Source organism: Podarcis filfolensis, assembly GCF_964270895.1.
Source record: "Podarcis filfolensis genome assembly, chromosome: 10".
NCBI lineage: Eukaryota > Metazoa > Chordata > Lepidosauria > Squamata > Lacertidae > Podarcis > Podarcis filfolensis.
This window is the reverse complement of record NC_139612.1, coordinates 65,727,506-65,753,006: the sequence shown is the minus strand read 5'-3', so window position 1 is coordinate 65,753,006 and position 25,501 is coordinate 65,727,506. Positions and strand designations below refer to the sequence as shown.

Here is a 25,501-nt window from a genome sequence, read left to right as displayed (position 1 = left end):
GATGCTGATGAACACAATACTGTAGTGAAAGAATAGAATGGATTCTTTAAAGGAAAGCTGACAATACATAGGTGCTCTGTTTTGGTCCATATGTATCTAGAAAGGGCCTATAGCTTTATGGGGGGAAAAGAGAGTTGTGTAGCACCTTAAAGACTAATAAATTTTCTTTGACATAAGTTTTTTTGGCTCATCTGACACAACATGGGTTCACGCAGCACGCCATAATCTGTGGGTCTTTAAGGTGTCACAAACCCTCTGCTGTTTTTGCTGGAAGAGACTAACACAGCCACCCCTCTGAATATGTGCAATTCTAGATCTGTTTTCAGATTTTGATTTGTCAGGCAGAGACTTGGTTTAAATTGTTCAGTACAAATGTTGTGATAAGAGAGTCACTAAATTTAATTAAAAACCTTTCTTCTTATACTGACCTTAAAGCTGGGTTTGATTTAACTGGCCTATACAGTCCCTGCTCTGAGGACCGTAGGACATTGATGTCTGTGCCATTTTTGTTTAATCTTCAGCATTTATCTCCCACATTTTTTTATGATGAAGTTTCCATACTAATTTCTGAAGCTGGCATGGTGCTTGTATCCATTACAGTGCTAACTATGAGGCATCTTCGTAGAGATCTTGGATCTTTTTGTAAAAAGAAACTTCTTCCTTTGAGCTGTGCTGATACTAAGTTTAATGTGATTTGATAAAAGGCCCAAGCCACATAAGTGGATGGTGGATAATATTAAAACCCTTAACTTGTTCCCTATTAAGTATGTAGGAATTTTGCTTAGGCAGAATCATATGCAGGCAGGGCATCTGGAATCGACAAGACTTCTAATGGTACAAGTGACTAAGACCCTGTTAAACGTTGCCCACTTTCAAGAAGGTCATTTAGACAAGATCTTAGACAAGTGGCACATGTTACAGAAGTGTGGGGTGGGCAAATGTCATCAAACTGGAAACTCCCCAAATTTCTTTTTGCTCTTAAACTTCCCACATGACGCTCCTGTTCTCATGATGAAATTCGAGGTTGGGTTTCCTTCGCTATTGCCCACAATTTGTACAGTTTTGCTTCCATAATGGTTAAATTAAAGCATATGCTCTATATGAGGTTGCCTAAAAAATGTTACACGGAGCAAATTTCCAATAGATATGTACGAAATTGTTGTTGTTATTTAAATTTATATTCTGCCCATCATTTGCAGGTCTCAGGGCGGTTCACAACGTATAATTACGTTGTTTTAAACTAGGCAATTCTTACCATTTTATTTTTCTGTTAAATCTGATTGTAGTTTTCCAGACAATTTTTTTCCACATTATGCGATGAGAGCATTTATTGCTTTGATGCGTCATGCTGTGCTCACAGCATATGTTTAAGGTCTGTGTGTGCTTATTGTCATCTTTACATTTGTGGCCAGAGAGAAGTAGAAGATAATTTCCCATTATATATTGTAGTTCTGCCTATATAATTCCCCTTGGGAAACGACTTTGAAAGAGATTACTGGGCCAGTTGCTTTTTTGAGATAATCTGTTACTTATTGGTTGATAGGAATAAATATATTTATGTACAAAGGTTCTGTGTTTACTCTATCAGCCCAATAGATCAGACAAAAATGTATAGCACAAAATGGAGCCCAGTGTAAAAATGTACATTCCTTACAACTTGCGTATATTTCCATTTTTGTAATGACCACTGGTTTTTGGCAAATAAATTTGACTCTTGGGAGGCTAATGATTTTAGTTTCATAGCATGATTATTTCAAGGATATATATTTTTTTTAAATCCCATAATTGAGCCGTCATTCCATTTTGTTCTCTCCCACTGCATTTCTTGTTAATGTTTTGCTTTATTTGGTGGTCACTTTGCTTCCTGTACTGTGTACAACTTGAGGATCTCATTACATTTGGAGCATCAGGAACCTTTCTCCCCCAGAATCCATCTGTTTCAAATTAGTCTAATAAGCACAGTCCACAGGGAACTCCCTTGTTCTGTGTATAGAGCTCTTGAGGAGTTCCTATTCATTTAATAACGTCTGTTGATAAGTTCCAGGCAGATTGTGCCCATTGTATGGTGGAGGCATATTTCCCTTCTTTGGTTTCGCACAACATTTTTTTTTTAAAAAAATCTTATTTATATATTTTTAAATAAATGGGTGTTTGCTGGGTATCACAAATAAAAACTAAGCATAAGCAATTAAAAAAGAACAACAGAAAATGCAGTGTGCAACTGATTTTGAAAGGAAAATCATACATCAGTAGTTTTTTCAGTTCCCGTTCATTTCTGCCTTATTTTCCTTGCCAGTCCCAGTTTGCATGTTTTGTGTTTCTGCACGTGTCTCTTCCCAAAAGCCTTAAGGTGTTCCAAGCCTGCCACCATCTTCTGCTAAAAGAACAGGAACAGAAAACCCCAAATTAGGCAAAACCCACACGGAATTGCATGAATGAAATAACATCCAGATTACTGCCCTGTTTTCTACTTGTGGCATATGTGAGTTGTACATGGGGTTTACATGTAGAATATGGGGATAAAAATGTAATTTATTAACCACCACTGCCATCACCACTGATAATGTAGTTACTACATTGAAATGCTAGGTGCTGTTTTTTTAGGGCTCATATATGTGGATATAAAGCCTTCTGCTTTATTGAAATCATGAAGTGTTCCATAAATTGTCTCCCCCTTCATTTCTTGGTGTTACTTGAGCCAGCAAGGATGTATTTGAGCGTCTTCAACAGAAATGTGGCATCTATGGGAATATTGCACCTTAAGTGGATGGACACATCACACCTCTGATTTGGAGGTTGAGGGCAAAATGCATGAGCATGTTGTGGAGTAGACAGTTGCTTTTGCTGCTGGGGTATACTGCCAGCAATAATCCCACTAGAATATGAACATAATCCAATACCAATAACGGGGTTTAGTTATAAATTAACTAAGGAAGTCACAATGCATTAGCCGGAAAAGAAGGAGATGGTAACTTTATAGTGACATGGCAGAAGACCTTCTCGGTTGTGGCACCCACCCTGTGAAACGCCATCCCATCAGATACCAAACAGAAAAATAACTGTGCGACTTTTAGAAGACAGCTGAAAGCAACCCTGTATAGGGAAGTTTTTAATGTTTGTTTTATTAGGCTTTTACAGTCGTACCTCTGTTTACGTAACCCTCCGGTTACATGAACTTCGGGGTGCACACGTGGCAAACCCGGAAGTATTTTACTGGGTTTTGCCATGCGCACATGCGCAGAAGCAGTCCTCGGGTTGCGGAAACCTCGGGATCCGACCAGACCTCCAGAACGGATCCCATCCGCAACCAGAGGTACCACTGTATATGTGTTGGAAGCCACCCAGAGTGGAACAGTTCTTTCCCCCAAGGAACCTGTATCTGCAGGGTGGGAAGTGGGTAAATTTGGTTGAAAAATCAATAAAAGATATTCCTGAAAACCCACAGTGTTCAGTTATGGTTGTGAGGAACATTGTGGTCATGAGTGTCTGTGCTGGGAAGAAGGGAAAGGGTCACTATGGAAGGTGCTTAGCTAATGCAATTGGACATTTTGGATGTGCCAGAAGAACACCTTTCTGAGGGCTGACTTGGGTAGGTTTTCTTTCTCCTTTTTAGCTTGGGATACAAGGCATGTATATTTGGAAGCAGGTTCTTACTGAAAATTAATGATGCTTGCATCCGAGGAAGTGTGGTTGAGAATTGAGGGTGTTGGATTGCTTCCCCACCCTACCCCACTGGATCGGGGCAGGTTACATCATTTCCTTATCTCATGTTAAGCTGCAAGAGAGTTGAGTTTGCCAAGACCACCCAATGAGACTCCAGGCTAAGCAGTTGCATGGCAACTTTTGCTATACTCCTTGGCTTCCAGTGGGTGGACTGGAAAACTCCCCTGCCAGCTTTTTGTGCATCCCACCCTCCTCCCCAGTATTGGAATACCGTATTTTTCGCTCTATAACACGCACCCGACCATAACACACACGTAGTTTTTAGAGGAGGAAAATCCGTAGGCATGCCACCCGTAGGCATTTCCTCCATAACACGCACAGACATTTCCCCTTACTTTCTAGGAGGAAAAAAAGTGAGTGTTATGGTGCAAAAAATACGGTAAATATGTGGTATTTTGTTAATGTTCTGGTGTCTCCTAGATATATGTGTGTGTGTTTTCCTTTGGCTTGTTGTCAGTATCAGTTTGGCTTTGTGATTTTAAATATCGGGAGGAGGGGGGGCTCATTTCAGATAATAAGAGTTTACAAGAGACCTTATATTGTGTAAAGTACTTTTTCCTGTGTTAGCTTTTGGTCGTTTCCCCCCCCCCCCCATGCGTGCCACTCTAACTCTGTCTGACAGACGCAATTGGGAATACCAAGGAGGAAATGGCAGGTTTTGCCCAGTCAGCTTTGCTCAGGAAGTCTCCGTGCCATAGGAAGGGAGAGAAACTCACCTTTCATTTCCCCTCAAGTCCGGCATGTTCAGATTAACTTTAAAGGAGAACGTGGTGCTGTTTGGCGGAGTTCGCCTCCAGTAGCGCTTTGCCTCTGCGTGGAGCCCATCTCAGCAGGCGATGCTGAGTCCCTGGCCAGGAAAGCTCTTTTAGCTAAGCTGCTGGGTATCCTATTGCAAATTAAATACGAAACAAAGCAATGCTTGATTTTGTATGGGAAAACTTAAAAGCATCCATTAAAGAGGCTTTTATTTCTGTGCCATGTGCCTTTAAAGCCACAGCGGCACCAAAGGTGCAACTTTTTCTGGATTATTTTTTTTTTTTTAGAAAACAGTATCCGCCAAATGACGGAATTTGCATGCATAGCAAATTTATATGTGTTGTTAATGCAGACGCCAGTGTTTCAAGAATTGGAAGTGCTGCAGAGAGGAAACAATTTTATATATATTTTGGGTTTTGTGGACCTGACCAAATCTTCTTAAACAGCAAAACGACGAAATAGAATGACATTTGGTGAAAGAAAACCTGCCGGGTTTTAGTAATAACACCATGGCTGTTATTCCTTAAGAAATGTACGTACTGCCTTTCCATTTATTAGAAAAAAATCATCAAGGTGTCTTACAAAAAAATAACCCTCACAAAATACTAAAATAAAAAACAGACTGAAACAAGGATCAGTACTTAATTATAAGATTGATATAGTTCCTTAGGGTGTTCAAAGTGTTTCATCAACATTGCTTAAGTAATTCCTCACTGACCAGGCACCAGGCACAGACTCAACTTGATCATGCCATTGATTTTGCCCTTCTGAATAATTGTGCAGTGCACAGTGATCTCTAGTGTATTTGTTTGGTGTTGGGTTTTTTGGGGGGGAAGCACATAATAGAATATGTGATTGATAACTGAAGGGAGACTTTCCTCCTCACCTGAAATAACTCATGTTTGCTGACCTTTAGGACATATTTACATTTTTCCTCTGTAGAGAACTGTTTGTTAGGAAAGGCAGAAACTTTCTTTATTTCGCTTTTCATTAGAGTTACAGAATGTGAGGCTGATCACCCTTTTTTCTGGATGTGAAGGAAATCTGCAGACCCTGAATAAGACACCTTGGTTCAGAGGTTACTGTACTTCTGTCTACTACCTCACCACCTAACCTCAGGTGGTGGGAGGACATTTTTTGTGTGAAAAGCTTTAAGGACATAGTTGAAAAGCAGAACCATGGCATCGTAGAATTGGAGGGGATCCTGAGGATCATCTAGTCCAACCCCCTGCAAATCAGGAATATGCAGCGTGTCCCTTACGGGGATCAAACCTGCAACCAGTGGCGCTGCTGCTAGGAGGCTGTTGCTGTGGCTGTGCCCCACTAGGGCAGGCCACTCCGGTTGAAAAGCAAATGTGAAAATTCCAAATAAATCAACCTATGCGAGCGAAACTGAGGCCAAGAGAGAGCTTTTAATCCACGTGGCAGAAGTGAGAAGGTTTGGGGCTTTGGGCTGTAATAGACACTTACTGATGAGAATCCTGTAAAGTGCTAATTCTACATTACACATAGGATGTAGGATGGATGTCCGTGCTGATAGGCCATGGGCCTATCTGTGGGTGCAGTTAATTGCACGGCAAGATTTCCTTCATAGAGGAAGGTTTAGAAGATGAATGCACGGGACTGGTCTGCAGTTTTGCACCCTCTTGTGCCTGCACATTCGAGAGTAAAGAAGCAAATATAACCGATAGCAAATGAATGCGATTATTTATTTATTCGCGAATTTATAAGTTGCACTTTTGTAATAAAATAAAAACAACAAGGTATTAAAAACAAAGTTGGGAAAGATATCTGTAAGAACTTAATTTTAAAACATCAATAAAGACTGATTGGGTTACAAAGAAAATGCATGTTGCAAAGGCCTGTCCAAACAAGAAAGTATTCCGGAGACATCTGAATGGAGGGAGGGTAGGATGGTACCTTTCTAGCCCCTGCCGGCTAGGAGTTCCATAGGGCAGGGTCTGCCAGACTAGACGGCTCAGTGTGAATTCGGTTACTCTAAACCGGCAGTAGCCAACATGGTGCCTGTTGGATTACAACTCTTAACAATTGGCTATACTGGCTCCGGCTAATGGAGTTGGCTTCCCTTGCTCCAAACAATGTATGCACCTCTTTAACCTGGCCTTTGACACCTGAGATATGTGTTTTTGGGACCCACCCTATTCCTGTGGCTGTTAATTTGTTTTAAACTGTTTTCAATGTTGTATTTTAAATGGTTGCAACCCAACCTGGGACCTGCTGGTGAAGGGCGGGAAATAAATTGACACTGTTGTTACATTGTCTTTGTAGTTGTTGTTTTCTATACAGTTCAACAATATTTTAATATGTCCTGATAAAAACGTCTTCATTCAGGTCTGATCGCTGGTGCTGAATTGCTAGAAACATCAGTGGCATTTCTCTAGACATATTAATATCGAGCCCACATGCTGTATATATCTCTGTATAATATCTGTCATCTCTGTATGACTCCACATGTCATTTATATTCCAGGAGCACACTTTCAATATTATTGAACAATAATTAGGCATTTTATCTAGCAAACATTGAACCTGGGGAGAATATTTTGATGCGATCCAAATTATTTTGGAATATTCTATGGACTGTGGCTGATCTTTTCCTCTCTGCCACAAACATGTAACACCGGTTGTAAAAGAACTGTACAGTATTTCCAAATTTCTTAGTTCAGGTTGCTACATACCTCTTCAGTTGAAACACGTTATTGGCTAGGTCCTCTCAGAAGGGTTCGAGTTAGAATTTTCCTACCCGTAAAATGGCAGCAAAGCAAATGCAAGGCTACTATTCTTGGCTATTGTGACATTCAAAGCGACCTCTTTTCTCTAAATGTTTGCATACGGATACACAAGTATTCATTTGTTGGAACAATCATCTCTGCTGCGCTTGTTCCGGCCAATGCAAAGTAATCAAAGTTTGTTCTATGGTGCTTTCCTCAATTGGGACTGGTGTGGCTTTGGGAGCAGCGAAGAAGGAAGAACACCCGTGTTTGGGAGAGTTGCATAAGAGCATGTGCTATTTAAGCATTTCACAACATGCAAGTTGGCACCGGTGCCTGTGAAACACACAATTATTCTGAGGTGGTGCCTGTAGTTTACTAAAGGCTAAGTGGACAGATACTTTCAGATTCTCTAAAGTCCGTTTTTCTAGAGCTTTTGGGCCAGCTCACGGGATGGAGAGATGAAAAACATCGTCGTCGGTGTCTCCCAAATTGTCCTGCTGTGCAAATCAATTGCTACGGTGTAGATTTCTGTTGCTGCAAAGAAGTGTTGTGGCCAGAGGGGAGCCATTGGCATGTGGTGGGCAGCAGGAGTTTGTAGGTGGACCACCATAACTGGAGTCTGTGTTGGAAAGACAGCCTTGCAGGTTGCCAGATGATGTGGAAAGGGCCACATCATGAGCCCTCTATGCCAGCCGTGGGAAATCATGAAGACATAGATGCATTTTCATCTTAAGGGCTGGAGGGGAATGAGTGTTGTTATTTTTAAAGACTGGGTCCAGGAAATGAAAAGCAACACAGGCCTGTGCCTCTTGTTGCTTCTTCAGCAACAAGCTTCTTCAGATGCAAAACAGCATCTGAAGGTGAAGAATGCAAGTGGGATCTTCTTTGTTCGCAATATTCCCAAGTTCTCAGGGCATCTTACAGCAAGGAGTTAGTATGCAGATGACACTCATCTCTGTTTGTCCCTGTCATCTAAATCAGATGAGGCCATGCAGATGTGGCTTGGCTGCAGCATTGAGCTGGATAAATTCAAGCTTATACCCATCCCAACAAGATGGAGCCGCTGTAGGTTGGTGGCTTGCGTGTCTGGGAATTGGGTTAGAGTCCTGTTCTGTGCACAGTTGTGCATGCATATATGCACACACAAAGGAACAGATCCATAGCTCGGGAGCATTTCTAGATCAAGCTCCATGCTCTGATAACCTCCAGGCTAGATTACTGAAATGCACTCTATGTGGGGCTGCCCTTGAAGATGGTTTGGAGGCTACCCAGCTGGTGCAAAATGCAGAGGCCAGAGTGACTGGTGCTCAGAACCTTAAAAAATAATCAGTGGTTCAGAATAGTCTGAGCCAGCTTACTATACCCACTGAACCATACTCAAGGTTTTAGAGTTTACGTAGAAATCTCTGAGTTTGGACCCAGTTTTCTGATGGAGCACCTCTTTCAGCATTAATCTGCCTGGGCTTTAAGACCAGCCAAGGAGGCCTCCCTTCTTATTCCATCACCAAGCAAATCTCAAGGTGTTTGGGCTCAGAGTAGGACTTACTAGTGGTGGCACTGACTGTGGAACATGCTTTCCCGCCCGAGGTGTATCTGGTTCAGCTGAAAACCCTCCTACTCCTCCAGGCTTTTGGTGGGAGTGAGAGATATTGTGCCACCTGATAAGTGGTATAGGAAGCCGATTACTTATTTAAATAATGTATATAACATTGAACTGCAATTGTCTCTAAGCAGCTTGCAAAGATACCACACACAAAAGATACACGCTACAAAAATATTTAAGATAGGCATGCTTTTATTGACTGGTTTTGTTCTGTGTTTTGCGTTTGCTTTATTTGAATGTGACTCGGCCCCGAGATTGTTTGCCATGAAGGGCAAGAGTATCAATTCGATAAACAAATAAAATTCAATAACCGATTCCACAGAATGAGAGCCGCAGAACAGATGAAGCTGTGTCCGAAAAATAATGCAACCCATTTGAGGGGGTTTGTTTTATGTTTTGAGCACCCGTGTGTGAGGAAATTATCTTATGCTGTGTGTTTTAAAACCTTTGCACTATTGGTTGTTCAAATGAAAAGTAAAATTTTCATTCACTCGCGTTACATGGTTTCTAGCAATATGCTATTAAACCAGTAGAGGGCACTGTTGTAGCACTAGTGGCTGTTGGAGTTGTCTTCAGGGTTGGTTGTGGGTTTTTTTCGCTCTCCCCCCCCCCCTCCAGTTTTGGAAAGCGTTTAATGTTCTCTCTGTAATTAAATTCAGTTCCCTGAATAATTAGCAATGGAGCCTTATTCTTTGTGCCATTGCTGTGGATAGTGTTGTTTTTCAGCCTGTTTGTCTTCACTCAATGGAAAACACTGTTGCTCATCTAAATGTAGAGGTTTTGTTGCACGCTCTCTATCAGCTAAGCACTATCTAAGGAGGAAATAGAAAACTTTATGTATCGTTTAGGTGCCCAGAGTGAAAAACAGACGTGCAGAATTCCTGCAGGCACTTTTGCAACAATACTGTTAATGTACAGTTGTTTGTCTTGGCATTCAGATGTTCGAGTAATACTGGGGAATATTATGTGTATGAAGAGACACAAAATCGTACATGTGCAGAACACATATATGGTTTTTAATTAAGTGAGAAGGCGAAATGCCCTCTGCTCTTACCTGGCACACTTTCCCTTCTAATTTGCTTCATCTGCATTTTTTGCAGAGCAGTTATACAATATTGTTCAAGGCGTTCAGCACACTGAAATCTAAATTATACTACACCCAAGCGTAATTAACACTTGTTTAATGAACAGCATAAGTAGTTATTATGGCTATAACTAGTTCACTTTGAGGCATCTAAATTCCCCTAAACAGCCTATTATTAATAATTTCAAAAAATATTGGTGCTACGCCCTCCCCCTCCCCAGGGAATGCCAGAATAGCACATAGTGTCTTACGGGCTCGAAGAGGATACAGCACACTTAGATCTCGTGGCACATTTTTTACATCATTGCAACGTTCACTGTAACATTAAGAGGGTTTTTAAAAATAAAATAAAAAATCAGAAGTTTTGCTACAAGCGAATCTTCCGATTTATAACTGCTGCAAGATTAATTTTTGCAGAAAGGTTCTGTTATCTCCCTCTCTCTTAGCTTAAAGAAAAACTTTTCAAAATAGCTGAACTCTGCTCCCGAGAAGTTTTGACAGTGCGATTAATGTGGACGACCTCTGGACAGCGAATTCTCTTGCATTTCCTCTGCAAGCTTTTAATAAATGAGGCTTGGAGGAAGCTGTTTAGATGGTAAGCACGGTAACTAAAAGTAGAAAGCATTAACCAAATATTATTCTTCTGGAATGTCAGCCTGTGCCCCCAACAGTATAAAGAGAACATTTCATGGGAATGGACAGAAGCTTGTAAGTGCGGCAGGAGATAGTTCTGCAGGAAATCCCCAAATTGCACCATAGGCTGTTAGAATAGGGTGCTCTGAGCTCTTGTTCCTTTTATGAAAGTCACATATGCTCTTGGAGCACTTTGCAGTTGGAACTTGATTCTTTTGTGCTGTTTTTCCCCATATAAAATGCATTGCGCTTTAAGAAGACCTCTCTAGCTTTTCCCCCAAACGAAAACAAAGGCTTTTGTTTTTACCCATTTTCCTATTGCAAGGGGAAAAATGCTTTCTTTGGGAAAGGTGGTACTGCTTTCAGATTTTAATTACATGGACTTTGGGTTTTTTTTTAAAACAAACTCAGATAGTTACGGAAGAACACTTTGCAGGACTCTGCTTCTTGTGGCACCCTAGGGATAGGGTTATTTTTATTTTATTTTGCTGGGTGCCTGAGCATCTGATGGGATTGGGTAACTTTTCACGTAGGACTCCACACAGACTCTTCAAGTTTAGCAAGCGTCACGTATTTTTTCTCAATTTTTCTTTTTTCCCTCCTTTGAGAAATTTCTGTTCTCTGTGAGTAAATGGTAGTATATGTCATTTTGGGGTGGGTGGAAGAGTGAAGGTAAATTCCCATTTCATCCAATACATTAATACTCATGTACTGTTCTGTATCATCTCTGTGTTATCTCTGTGTGTCTATTTCCCCCCACAAGGGGCTATCATAGGATTGGTTGTGTGTGGGGTGGGGGTGTGTGTTTAAGTCCAGACTGTTCGCATTTGACAAGGTCAAGATAAGTTTTATCTCCCTAGATAAGTCAAGTGCTTTGCGATCAATACTGTTACAGTAAAATACAGTGGCCATATTTATTGCCAAGATTCTAATGAATTTTTAAAGCTTTCAGGAATCTGTCTTTGGTAAGTACCTTGTTTGCAGAGAGAGAGAAGCAGCTGGCAACTTAAAATATATACCAACATAAAAGGCTGATCATGCATCCTGCTCATGCATAGTTTTTAAACTGAGTTGTTTGAATCTTTAATGAATAATTATGAGCTCATTCCCCAAAATGCTCCCCCACATTGTGAAAAAGGCTGTCATGGGTGACGTGGATTTTTCTGATATTGCACGGAGTGTAAGAATTGAATTTCCTTTTCCATTGTCAGTCCCTTACCTGCCTCTCTTTGAACTTGCCACGTCACTATAAACAAACCAATCATCTTTTTATAATGTCAGTCTTTATAATTTAATACCTCTGTCCAAAACTTTATAACTAAATATGTTTGTGATTCAGGGCATTTTTAAATTTTTTTTACTGTCTTCAATGCACATAGTGTTGTTTTTTGTGGGAGTGTTTCAAATTTTGCCGTTCAGGTAATGCGGAGAAATGGTTCAGTAACTGGTAAAAATGATTCTGGGCTAAAACATCCAGTTTTCCAGTTTAGCCAGCTCTGTGTTTCAACCTTTTGTGAAGCCTTCCAAGCACCGTTCGTGCATCTGTTTCCATTCCTATCCTGCTGTTCTGCCCATGGCATTGGAAGTGTCTTGAGTTGTCCCCAGAATAGCTATGTGTAAAGACAGAGATGGGACACAGTGTCACTCCAGACTCAGCGCCCGGCAGATTTTGCCACATGAGTGAGAATCTCTCGGCTCAGCGCCGCTATGTGCCTCCTCCTCCACCCTCCCCCATCTGTTTTATGGCATAATGGGCTTGCCATCTGCATAACTGTTTTATTCCCAGAAATTAAAATCAGTATTACTTAATGTGATCATGTTGGGAGGCAGCTACGTAGCTTCAGCTCATTGTTACCACCGAGGTTTGATACCTGACACTTTTAATTTAATTTAATTAGGAAGTCAGAACCCCATCTTGGTGGTTCATTAAGGGGATTATTCCTCAAAGTTATTGCTTCCTTGATGGAGAATAACAATATCACTCGCAATGGCTGGTGTTGCTCCCCTAATTATACTACTTTTCTACTATTTTTCTCTCCGGGGCTTTGTACTCAAGTCTCTTAGTTAAATGTTTTTAAATAGAGGAAGATGTAAACTTCTGGTGCTGTGGATTCATGAGTACCGTGTCTGCACATAGCACACCCATTTCTTCATTTTGCTTACTCACTTCAAAGGCATTCAGAATTTGCCCCCAGTCCTTTGATTTGCGGCCCATTTACCTGCATGTAGGTGAAGTTCCCTGTGTGGTGGACCTGGGAGAGGGCTGGCCAAAAGTGAGCTGACCAGTCTTGTGTGGTCTTCTCTCGTTGTTGTTGTTTTTTTGCTTTACTGTGATCCCTGAGGCCCACTGCTGTGTGTTTTAAATTTACGAAGCGAGGATGTCACCAGAGAACTCCTCACAGTTCAGGCAAAACTATCTGCGCCGTTCTCTGGAAGCATGCATTCTAGCTCAACAGCATGAGAAACTGTTTGCTGAAGGAGACCAAGTCCTTCAGCCAACAGATCTAGGTGGTCCACCCGAAATCGGTCAGTTGACCACCACCTACCTAGCTTAGACCCACACGCATCATTGTGCGCACAGACCAAACTCTGTGTACATCGTCTCTGGAGCAAAGTTTTTTTGCGGGGTTAAGGAGTTGTTGATGAGGACTTCTGGGATTGAGCCGGAATTTAATGAGCGGGTGGGGAACCAAATACCACCAGACCGTTTTTGCCAAAGTTATCTTTTGTAACACAGCGCCTTAATCCAATATTCAGAAAAACGAGAGCTTTAAAAATAGGAACAATCGTCCTTTTCAAAATGTAATGAGTTTTCTTAATTTACCCCAAAGTATCTGGTGTCTGTGACTCAGGAAAAAAAAAAAGAGGGTCCTTATCTCTTAAAGGGGGGCAGATAGCATTGCAGAAAAGGTGACAAGTTTTTTTCTCTCCCCCCCCCCCCCTTTCCTTGGAGAACATTTTAATTCCACTTTAATCAGCCTGCCAATGAAAGCGCACTTGGCTTTCAAGGGGGAAACGAATCAAAATGTGCATTTATCACTCTGAAGGCAGAGCTCATTCACTCCCAACCGATGAACTCCGAAGGAACGACACCAACGTGAGCAAGCTGCTTTGCTTGTTGGCTTTGTGCTATCAAAGAATACAGCAGCCCCCACCCGACACTTGCTATCTTTCCCTACCACACCCACTGTTTGACCGCCATCCTTAATTACTAGGCCTTTCAAAGGAAGATGGCTCATAATTGTTGCTAATGGTCAAAATAAAATAAAAGTGGAGATAAGTAGTGATCCTGGTGCGCTTTCTTAAATTTATATGCTGCTGCTGTGTTCGTAACTGTAGTTCGACAATGCCAGCAAAGGCAAGCGACAGAGAAGGGGAGGTTGCTAAGAAACACCATCATTGTCACAGGATGGAGCCTCTCAAAGGGCATGTCCCAGGGTCAATCTTATTAAAATAAACTTTATTTTCCTCCCGAATAGAGGACACTTAGGTTCAGTATTGTTTTGTGCAGGAAGGGACTCTCTTCCCCCTGTTCAGATTCGCCTGCTCTGCTTTTGGCTGAGGGAAGAGAACCCAGGTGAAACCAAAGTTTTTTTGAGTGCTCAAGACAAGTTGCTTGCTTGTTTTTAAGGATGCGGAAATCTGTAGGAGGAGGGTTACTTTAAAAAACAAACCACTTTTAAGTACTCAGTAAGGGTCAGGCAGAAACACTATACTGTGACTGCTGTTTAAAAGTGCAATAATGTTGTACCCAAGCTGGAATTTTTCTAGTGGGTGAAATTGCCTTTAGAACGACGCTGGCCCAACTGGTTCACAGTTCTTTTCTCACAGTTGCCAGCCAAGCAGGACCTGAATGCAGCATTCCCCTTTGGCGTTCCCAGCAACTGATATTCAGAGCCATCCTTTGGGCTGAGCTGGCTTGCTGAACCAGTGCTGTTGAATACATAGTGGGCATTTTCATTTGTGTGTGTGTGTTCTTTAAAGCAGCACCCTCTTCAAGGCAAATGTCTGCTTCTGCATTTCTGCGGCCGTGACTCTTGAACGCATCACCAGAAAGGAGCAAATGGTCCTGGGCCCTTTAATTTCAGGATTGCCGCTGCGGAGGGCAAAGCCTTTTCATGTCATATGTGAACCACAGGTGGCGAGACTTCCCCGTGATGGTTCTTCTGCCTGTTGCCAACATACCCTCTCTGCAAACCTCCCAGGCTTCCCTCACTTTATCCCATAACTGAATACTTTTAGAGCAGTTAGTTCACAGAATGAACAAGGCAGGTAGGCTGAATTCCTGCTGAGGGTTCTGGCCGGATCAGTTGCTGTGGGTTCTGGCATAGCACCTGGTTTATGAAGTCAAGTTGGTAGAGTTAGTAAACGCTTCAAGACTCAATATCTAGCTGCCCCCAGTCAATTTCCAGGGATTTTCCGTTTCACCTGTCCTGCCCTACCAGTTTTCTGACCCACTGTTTCAACCTTGCCTGGAATAAGCTTCTTTCCACTGGGTTTGTTGATGTCTTCTCACATTCTCTGGCATTTAGAAGAGTACATAAAAATACTGTTTGCTGTTGACCTTGCGATACAAACCTGGCTGAAGTATGGGCTGGTTAAAAATTATTTTTAAAAACAGAAACGGAGGGGGAACCCGACAACTCTATATGGCTGCCTTTTGGTGTGTATGTATTTGGCAAAGCCTTGTGCGCAACAAATGCAGGTCTTGCTTCTGTTGCTGCTTAACTGGTTAGAACAGTTCTGAATAATTGCCAGGCCTTCACAATTAGAAATAAAACTAAAGCTGCACAGCCGACGAGGCTTCTCTTCTGTAAATAATAAAAGCGTATGGGTTAATGCTTTAGTAAAATGCAGCTAATGGAGAGCTGGTTTTACAAAATATCTTGGCAGCTGTTGCTTAGATACCCTTTAGGCATACATTGAGCGGCGGCTGCGAAGAAATACTTCTAACCACGATGCGTGATCTGGAGTGGGCTGCAGGATCACAACCTCAAAACACACACCCCCCATGTGAAGTCCTCCCAACTCACTCAGTTCTTCTTTGGCATTGCGCCTGACATTTCCGTGTCCTGGTTTGGAAACCTGGTTCCCAATTGCTGAAGCGTGGTTTGTGTTTCAAGCAAATGACTCCGTCCCTCTCCCCCCCTCCTTTAAACATGCACAGCAGAACTTTTGAAATTGCTGTGAGGCAGCCTTGTTTGTTTGAGGAGCTGACCCCGTAGAGAATGGAGGAAGATAGTTTGGTGCCGTTAATATCAAATTCTTAGGAGCCATGGCAGCCAGTCATTTAGGATGTCCCTGCTCCTAGCGGATTATGGGAAGGGTTATAGTTCGGTGGTAGAGCACCTGCTTCGCATGCAGAAGGTTCCAGGTTCAATCCTTGGCTGGGAGAGAACCTTGTCTGAAACCCTACAGGGAGATACTAGTCTGTGTGAGCAAGACGGACGGTTTGTCTGTATGATTCCACACTATGTATTTATGTGCGTAATGTCCTTGGGAGAGAGGGGAGAGGCCTGTAGCAGGCATGATGATTGATTAACACTGAGGAATTAATGAAGAACCCTGGAAACCTTGTAAAACAGAGTTCTGTATTATCTGCTCATTGCCCATTTTCAAACACAGGAATATTTCTGTGAGTTCCTGCTGAGCTGGGAAACCTACACAAGTACCTGATGTGGAAGTTTGTGTGTTAAAATGTTATCACGCATGCAAGGGCCTTCTCAGTAGCGGCTCCCTCCCTTTGGAACGCCCTCCCATCATACGTCAAGGAAATAAGCAGCTATCCTGTTTTTAAAAGACATCTGAAGGCAGCCCTGTTTAGGGAAGTTTTTAATATTTAATGCTGTATTGTTTTTAACACTGGGAGCTGCCCAGAGTGGCTGGGGAAACTCAGCCAGATGGGTGGGGTATAAATAATAAATTAATATTACTATTAAAGAAAGATTCTCGGCTCATTATAGAACAGTTTTTTTGTAGTACTCTAGACGTAAACTCTGGCCAAAAGCAAATGACACAACAGCATGTTTTGAAGAGGAATGCAAAGTGACCAGTTAACTTCAGGATTTTTTTTTAGGACAGGAAGGCTAGACCTACCTTTGGTGCATATGCAGTATTCCTGTAAAGCCCAAAATCCCAAAATTTCTTTATTTCTCTCTCTCTCTCTCTCTCTCTCTCTCTCTCTCTCTCTCACACACACACAAATTGGAACACAGCGGAGCTACCTTAAACAAGAACTTCTTAACTTGCAAACTTTATGGAACAACATGTGTTACATTTTGCATTGGTGTTCTCTAAATGTTAGTTAAGACAGCCCACGAGGCTCTGTGTGTGAAATTAATCTGGGCTTCAGCTTCCTAAAGCAAATGAAGCTGGGAAAGGTTGCTTTCCCCTGTTTTTATCTCGGCTGCATTGGGTTTCAAAAAAGCAGACCACAGCAGTAGCCCGCAGTGTGGTGGTAACCTCGGGGTCAAGTGAACTTGAATTTTAGCATTGGGTCTGTCACTGTGTCTATCAAGCTTTCCTGTGAAATGCCTCTCGCGGCGCTCCTGGCTGTGTTTTGCACGCTGCCGGCTAGCCGTGAAACTTTAACTTGGCCTCTGTGATCTTATTATTGCCTTCAGCTTGAAATCCACTTTTTCTAGTAAATGGGCTTGTGTCTTTGGGGCAGAGCCAGGAAAGGAGTGCAGTGGTCTGTGTGTAACTTGAATGTATAAAACTGATTTCCCCCATTGTAAAGGGAGTGGAAAATGCGCTTCAGAGTAAATAACGACTTAGATGTGCATGCTAGTGTATGATGATGATGGTAATAATAATAATAATAATAATAATAATAATAATAATAATAAAAAAATTATTTATACCCCGCCCATCTGGCTGGGCTTCCCCAGCCACTCTGGGCGGCTTCCAAAAAAATATTAAAATACTGTAATACATCAAACATTAAAATCTTCCCTAAACAGGGCTCCCTTCAGATGTCTTCTAAAAGTCTGGTAGTTGTTGTTCTCTTTGCTATCTGGTGGGAGGGCGTTCCACAGGGAGGGCGCCACTACCGAGAAGGCCCTCTACCTGGTTCCCTGTAACTTGACTTCTCGTAGTGAGGGAACCACCAGAAGGCCCTCAGTGTCCAGGTAGAACATTGGGGGTGGAGACGCTCCTTCAGATAATAAATATTATTTATTATTAATAATCTCAAGTCTATTTATATCTCAATAAGTTTAAGGCAACATACATGGTGTGCTGCTGGCCTCTGGCCTCACAAAGCAGGTTAGGTTGAAAGACAGTGGGAAGAATATTGGTTTGGTCATGCTTAGGGGAGAGGCCCATTGAAATCAGTGGGACTTAAATTAGTCAACACTACCATTAAGGGTAAAGGGATCCCTGACCATTAGGTCCAGTCGTGGCCGACTCTGGGATTGCGGCGCTCATCTCGCTTTATTGGCCGAGGGAGCCGGCGTACAGCTTCCGGATCATGTGGCCAGCATGACTAAGCCGCTTCTGGCGAACCAGAGCAGCGCACGGAAACGGCGTTTACCTTCCCGCCAAAGCGGTACCTATTTATCTACTTGCACTTTTTACGTGCTTTTGAACTGCTAGGTTGGCAGGAGCAGGGACCGAGCAATGGGAGCTCACCCCGTCACGGGGATTCAAACTGCTGACATTCTGATCTGCAGGTCCTAGGCTCTGTCGTTAAACCCACAGCACCACCCGTGTCCCTGAACACTGTCTCTAAGTCCCATCAATTTCTGTGGTCTACTCTAAATGTGACTCCATTTGGCTCCAGTGTAGTGACTGGCTCAAGGTCACACAGTGAAGTTCACGGCCGAGTGAGGCTTTGCATCTGGATGATCTTTGTGGTCCTACAGTGGTGCCTCGCAAGACGAAATTAATTCGTTCCGCGAGTCTTTTCATCTTGCAATGTTTTTCGTCTTGCGAAGCACAGTCCGTCGCAACTGCACCTCTTCAAGCGGCTTTAAGAAAAAAGGAAACAAACTCGCAAGACGTTTTCGTCTTGCGAAGCAAGCCCATAGGGAAAATCGTCTTGCGAAGCAACGCAAAAAACGAAAAACCCTTTCGTCTTGCGCGTTTTTCGTCTTGCGAGGCATTCGTCTTGCGGGGTACCACTGTATTCCGCCACTCTAAATTTTGTTTTGTGAGCCGCCCTGAGGTCTCCGGCTATAGGGCAGAAGATAAATAAAATTAATAACAACAACAACAACAACAACAACAACAACAACAACAACAACAACAGCAACCCAGTGTTAGAAACTCAGATATATAAGCTAGGTGCCACATGGCTCCTTAAACCAGGGTTACAGTTGGTAAAACGGAATGCCCAGTTGCCATTTGCGGGTCAGGCAGCTTGAAAGTTGTATTTTTCAATACGACTTCTTGGTTCATTCTGATTGTGCAGATAAAATATAACGGAGAGAATTCTAGTGTGTGAAAACAGTAAAAAATCAGGGATCCCCAGGCATGCACCTCCAGATGGGGAGACCTCAGGCGCCAACATGGTGCCCGGATCTCTTTACTTGGTCACAAATGGCCGATAGCCAGATGTGAAATGTGCCTGGTGAATTTTGAACGCTGCTTGGTAGCCAACCATTGTTTTTTTTCTATGATGACGATGACGATGGTGATGAAAATGACTATGCATAAGGTTATCCATCAGCTATAAAAACAATAAACACACTCAAATACACGCAGTTTCCCATGAAGCAATCTGTAAGGGGGTTGTTGAGGCAATAAGGGTAAACTTGTTAGTCTTTTGACATATTGAATTAGGCATCACTTTGTCTATCTGGGGGGGGCGGGGGGGGAAACCCCAGATAATATACAGTTCTATATATTTATCATATTTCTGATAATTGCCGTATTTTTCGCTCTATAGGACACACTTTTTCCCCTCCAAAAATTAAGGGGAAATGTTTGTGCATTCTATGGAGCGAATGCAGGCTCCTTGGCTTCAGCGAAAGCAACGTGAAGCCTCCAAAGCGCAGAGGGAGCACTTCCTCCGTGCTCCGGAGGCTACGCGTCGCTTTCGCTGAAGCCTGGAGAGCGAGAGGGGTCGGTGCGCACCGACCCCTCTCACTCTCCAGGCTTCAGGGATAGCCGCCTGAAGCCTTAGGAGCGCAGCGGGACATCGCGCTGTGCTCCAAAGGCTTCAGGGTTAGTTGCGCAAAGCCTCCGCAGGGCAGCGGGGTGAAGGCACCCCGCTGCCCTTTGGAGGCTTGAAAGGCTGTCCCCGAAACCAGAACAGCGAGACGGAGCGGGGTATATATAATAAATTATTATTATTATTATTATTATTATTATTATTATTACCACTGTTGGAAGAGAATCCTGTGCTAAGTAGGCCTTTGGTTTGATCCAGCAGGGCTGGTTGCACATTATTGTGAGTACTTAGAATCCTGTGGCATTTTCACATTACAAATTTAAACCAATTCGAAACCAGTTTAGCAGAAGTTAGAAGACCAATGTATATATATAGGGCCAACCGTAATTACCACCTAACGTGGGTCCAAAGGCTGCCTCATCCAGTTAGAGCACACACCTAAGTTCCCCTGTGACGGTGGGTAAGAAAATCTTCAAGATGGTGCTAGATATCAATTATGTGCACATGTCTTAGACAAGTCTCATGTACATGTGGAATCCGTTTGGTGGTGCACCAGTGCCCTCTCCCTCTCCCATCATGCTCCAGTCTTCTTCCCAAAGGGAGCCTAGCTCCATCATACGACTAGCCTTGCATGAGACTATACGGTATATATTCTTAGTTGGCTCATACTTCTGCCGGTTTCCCCTGGAATTAATGAAACTAGTGGCTGGGGAGCCTGGAGAAGAGCAGAAATTTGTACAGCCCGATGATTTCTTTAGAAAATAAAATTTGAAAACATGCTGAATTTTTGAAGATTTTTTCCCCCCTGTGCCAAAATATTGCTTTCCTTATCAGATAAATGAAATGCCAGATGAGCCTGCACATTCTCCATGTTGTTAGAGGTTTCTGTGTCTCAAGAAGTCCTAACTGTGGTTGATTGATTACAGAGGTATGAAAAACATTCCTTCTAAAAATACCAAAAAGCAGCCCCCCCTTTCCTGCAAGCACACACCCCTTTGTGGTGTTGATTGAAAAACAAAACTTCTCTCCACCCCCCCTAAGATGTTTGATTATGGCGTAATGCAGCTAATTTAAACATCTGTTTATCACTGCCTGGCTACTCTGAATGTGAAATTTCAATTGAATTACCTCCCAAGAGAGCTTTTGAGCTCGGAGGGTAAAACAAATCATTTTCCCTCCGCTCCCTTGGGATTGGCAGTCAAAAGAATTCATCTAAATAGTTTACATGCGATTTGAAAACGTTGCATCAACTGGCCTGGGTCTTTGTTGTTAGTGGAAAATTGCCAGTGTAAATGGCATATCTTGCGCTAACTTGACCGCAACAGCGTTACACGCTTCTACCGTGTGTAAGTAGTGTTAGAGCCTTGAAAGCCTTTTGCGGTGAAATAATTTGTGTTTGATTAAAAAAAAACACCTAATTGCGTGTTCTATTGTAGAACAGAAGGTAGACTATAAGACTGTGACCTTGAGACATTGGCTTGTAGGAAAGGGGTTGGGTCTTCACTTCCATGGCGATAGGCAGCGCTGCAAATTGTTGTGATGTGGGGAATGTTGTCCCACTTTCAAGGGTATCCTACTCTTCCTACCTTCTTTATTTTGCCTTCCTAGTTACTGATATTTTTTTGCTTCCATTTTGCCAGCCTTCCTGAGATGTCTTGAAACATTATTAGCAGCTTTCCACAATCTACACATGGATGGAGACTTGGTGCCTGCATTATGGGTTGTATCTGTGTATGCTGTGTTACTTTTATTGTTGTTAGCCGCTCTGAGCCCAGCTTCGGCTGGGGAGGACGGGATATAAATAAAATTTTATTTATTATTATTATTATCATCTGATTTAGTCATCCATGGACTAGACCTGCTGAAATCAGTGGACTTACATTAGTAATGCCCACCAAGTTCTACTCCGGTTATGATATATTTGCATACAACCCTATGTCTCTTTAGGCTACTGAGGGATGAGACATTGTAAGCCTTCCCTTATACGTAAAAGAAATCCCCTACAAGTAATAATAATAATAATAAATTTTATTTATATCCCACCCTCCCCAGCCGAAGCCGTGCTCAGAGCGGCTAACAACAGTAAAATAATACAGCATTCTAAAATCAGTTCATTACAAAATCAGTTCAAATCAAATTGATGGCAACCACTGGGCTAGAGTTCTGTGAAGAATTACCAAAGGAGGGGGTCAGACTGCACCTTGGCCAAAGGCCTGGTGGAACAGCTCTGTCTTGCAGGCCCTGCGGAAAGATGTCAAGTCCGGCAGGGCCCTAGTCTCTTGTGACAGAGCATTCTACCAGATCGGGGCCACAGCCGAAAAAGCCCTGGCTCTGGTTGAGGCCAGCCTAACCTGTAGAAATAGAGTAGAAGTAGAAATAGAGGGGCAACTTTCTGTCCATTTCACTCCTTAAAGTGCTAGTGTACTCCCTGCAGGGAGTTGTTGTTGTTGTCAATATTAATATTAAATAAATTTATTTAGCGCCCTGTACCCGTAGATCTCAGGGCGGTTCCTGCTTGCACTCTGAAATGGTCCAGTCTGTTTTATATATCTCCATAATGAACAGATCCCAGCCCAAGTCTACGTCTGTTCAACAGATAACAGTTGAGGATAAAACCTCCTAGAGCAGCCTTTCTCAACCTGTGAGTCCCCGGATGTTGTTGAACTACAACTCCCATCACCCCTAGCTAGCAAGGCCAGAGCTCAGGGGTGATGGGAGTTGTAGTCCAACAACATCTGAGGACCCACAGGTTGAGAACCGCTGTCCTAGAGGATCTTCGAATCTCGCAGAAACAAAAAACTGGCAAAGTAGGATAGCTGAAGATGTAGTGAGCCCAGTGATCCCAACTTGCTTGGGGCTGGGCCAGCAGTAGCTGTCAGCGGAGGAAGAAAAGGAGGAGGGCACAGAGGATGCTGTTGGTGGGGAGCAGCCTGAGTGGAACGAGCCCCCTCCCAGTTCCTTTGTCTTTAGAGACCAGGGAGAGAGCGGTAGTCCTGGTGGCTCCATGTCCTGCCCCATTTATGGAGTGGAGAGATCCCTTAAAAGCAGGAGAGGGTATCAGGCGGTAAGGAGGGGAGGCTGGGCAGCTGGAGAAGGAGCCAGAGGCGATGATGACCTCTGTCCCATCACTGCAAACTAGGTGCCACTACACCTAGGAAGAGACCCATGCCCCTTGAAGAAGCGCGCTCCTCCAAGCACACCATACCCGTGGGGAGGAAAAGTCTCACGAGTGAACACAGCACATCTCACCTTTAAAAGCAACTTTTGTCCCGTCCTAGACTCCCTGATGCTATTCTCAAAGTCTCTAGTCGTGCCTCGAATAACGTTTTCTTTCTTACTGACACCTAAGGGCCTCCTTGGCAGCATTTGGGGTGGGAACCAGGACAGTAGCAGGCTCTTTGTATCAGGTGGGGAGGACGTACAGTGAGGAGGGCTCTTGCCTTCACTGACCACTTAGAAGCAAGCTGGTTGTTCAATGTAGGAAACTGAACACAACACAATGGCTCGTCATGCATTCTTGCGTAAGTGACGGCCCAAGGAACACAAGTGATTGGATGCATCTTGTTGGACTCCCAACTCCTATCAGTCCAAGCTAGCGCTGCCAAGAGTCAAGGGTGATGGGAGTTGTAGTCAAACAGTATCTTGAAGGACCACAGGTTCCCCAACAGTGTTGCATAAGGATAACCAAGTACCAGTGATTTTTTGAAAGACGATATGTGGTAAGGCAGCCCAATTAATAATTGGGGTGAAATGACCCCTTCGTTTGGTCATTGTTTCCTCTTCCTGTCTCTGCTTCCAGTCTTGTAGTTAAAGGGCTCTAGAAGAGAGAGAGAGTTATGTGTTCAGCCGCCATAGCTCCACTGTGGATTTAGCTGCCAGCTCATTAATACTCTTGGGAAGCAAGAAAGACGTAGCTCATCTTTGTCTTGTTTAGCACATAATTGAGCTGGTAGGAAGCAGAGGGCAGAGCATTTATTTCTTGCCTCCAGAAAGAGAAACGATGCCTTATGAGGAACGGCTAAGGGAGCTGGGCATGTTTAACCTGGAGAAGAGGAGGTTAAGGGGTGATATGATAGCCATGTTCAAATATATAAAAGGATGTCACATAGAGGAGGGAGAAAGGTTGTTTTCTGCTGCTCCAGAGAAGCGGACACGGAGCAATGGATCCAAACTACAAGAAAGAAGATTCCACCTAAACATTAGGAAGAACTTCCTGACAGTAAGAGCTGTTCGACAGTGGAATTTGCTGCCAAGCAGTGTGGTGGAGTCTCCTTCTTTGGAGGTCTTTAAGCAGAGGCTTGACAACCATATGTCAGGAGTGCTCTGATGGTGTTTCCTGCTTGGCAGGGGGTTGGGCTCGATGGCCCTTGTGGTCTCTTCCAACTCTATGATTCTATGATTCTAAGAGAAAGGGCCAGCGGCTTCTTAACCAGGTGCAGGTGTAGTTTCAAGTGTACATGTGCATCCTTTGGCTAGTTTTGGTGCTGAACACAGAGAATTACATTCCCCAGAGCAGACCCAACGAAATGTTGCTCGTAAGTTTGTTACGTCTGTGTCAGAGGGTCTACACTGAGTGTAGCTAACACTGGATACAGCCCAGAATTGTGCTATAGAGTTGTTGTATGTAGCACACTCTCTAAAGGGCTGCTTTATTTTTTTACACAAAGGGGCAGAGGCGAAACCCACCGTAGGTGACTGACAGATGTCAACGTGGCCCTGAAGCCACCCTTGAAATGCTCTGCTCTTGGTGGACAACATCAAAACGAGCAACATAACAACATAAAAAACAAGCTTGATGAGCAGTTTTGCTAACAGCATCAGAATGCAATAAAAATTAAAAGTTCCTTATCTGCTTCTTAGCCTTGAAACAGAACCCGCTGATCCTTCTGTCCCAGTATTCCAAAATGGCAAACTCTTGCCATGTCAGTCCCAAATGTCACTATGAAAATTGTCTTCTACCTTCTTCATGTTGAGAAATTTCCATTTTAGGAGACAGATTTCTTATATCTTTCCATAGTCCCTGCCTTTCTGCTACCTAGCAACACTTCTCCTTTCCCTTTGGCCATGAGTGTTCAAGGCTGCTATGTCGGAGCACAGTGGGAGTTGAGTTTTAATTTGCAAGCCTTTCAAGCAGTCTTCCTCATAATGCACACTTTGCAAAGTGCAAGCAAACTAGAATCTCAGTCTATCATGCAACAAATGTAGCATAAAACAAAAACAACCCCCAATTGTTGTTTTTTTTTTAAAAAAATACCCTTTGTAAACTGCTTTGAGGGTTTTTTGTTTTTACAATCAAGTAGCGTATAAATTTTATGAGATAAATACAATAAACAGCCACAGGAAGCTTTGGCAGCACACTAATAATAGCATCATCTTATTCAGTCAAAAGCATGGGAAAAAAGTCTTTATGTGGTGCAGGAAATATGTTAGCGAAGGTGGATCTCACTAGGTTCTGCAGATGGGACGCCACTGCTAAAAAGCCTCCCTCTTGTCATCGCGCTTCAGTACACAGAATGGAGAATCTTGGAGACTTGGCTTGAAGTGGCAGCTTTTGAGAGATTGTGTAGGGATTGCGTATTGGGGATAGCAGTTCACAGCTTCACTCAGCTAAGTCTGGGACCCTAAGATAACATTTATCCCTGTGAATATTAAGGTGTTAAACTGTTGATTCTAGGCTGCAAGGGCACATAGTGCGATTACGACTTGAAACACAACATACCTTAGTTTATCCAAAAATGTGAGCAGGAGAAGGTGGAGGTATATATAAGAAAATTATCCAACAGGGTACTAGGGTCAGTTTTACTCCCATTTACAAAAGCTAGAAGAGGCCCGTGGCAGCAGAAATCAGGAGTT

The 25,501-nt window shown here is 43.0% G+C and overlaps 1 protein-coding gene and 1 long non-coding RNA gene across 4 annotated transcripts in view; one reads left to right on the top strand and one right to left on the bottom strand.

Moving 5' to 3' along the window:
• LOC310743137 overlaps window positions 1-4,415 on the bottom strand; it is a 51,456-nt gene extending 47,041 nt beyond the window's left edge. The window contains exon 1 of the long non-coding RNA XR_014538799.1: window positions 3,284-4,415. This is a non-coding gene — a long non-coding RNA (uncharacterized lncRNA). The remainder of the gene's footprint in view (window positions 1-3,283) is intronic.
• TAF3 (TATA-box binding protein associated factor 3) overlaps window positions 1-25,501 on the top strand; it is a 140,342-nt gene that overhangs the window by 12,171 nt on the left and 102,670 nt on the right. The window lies entirely within an intron of this gene.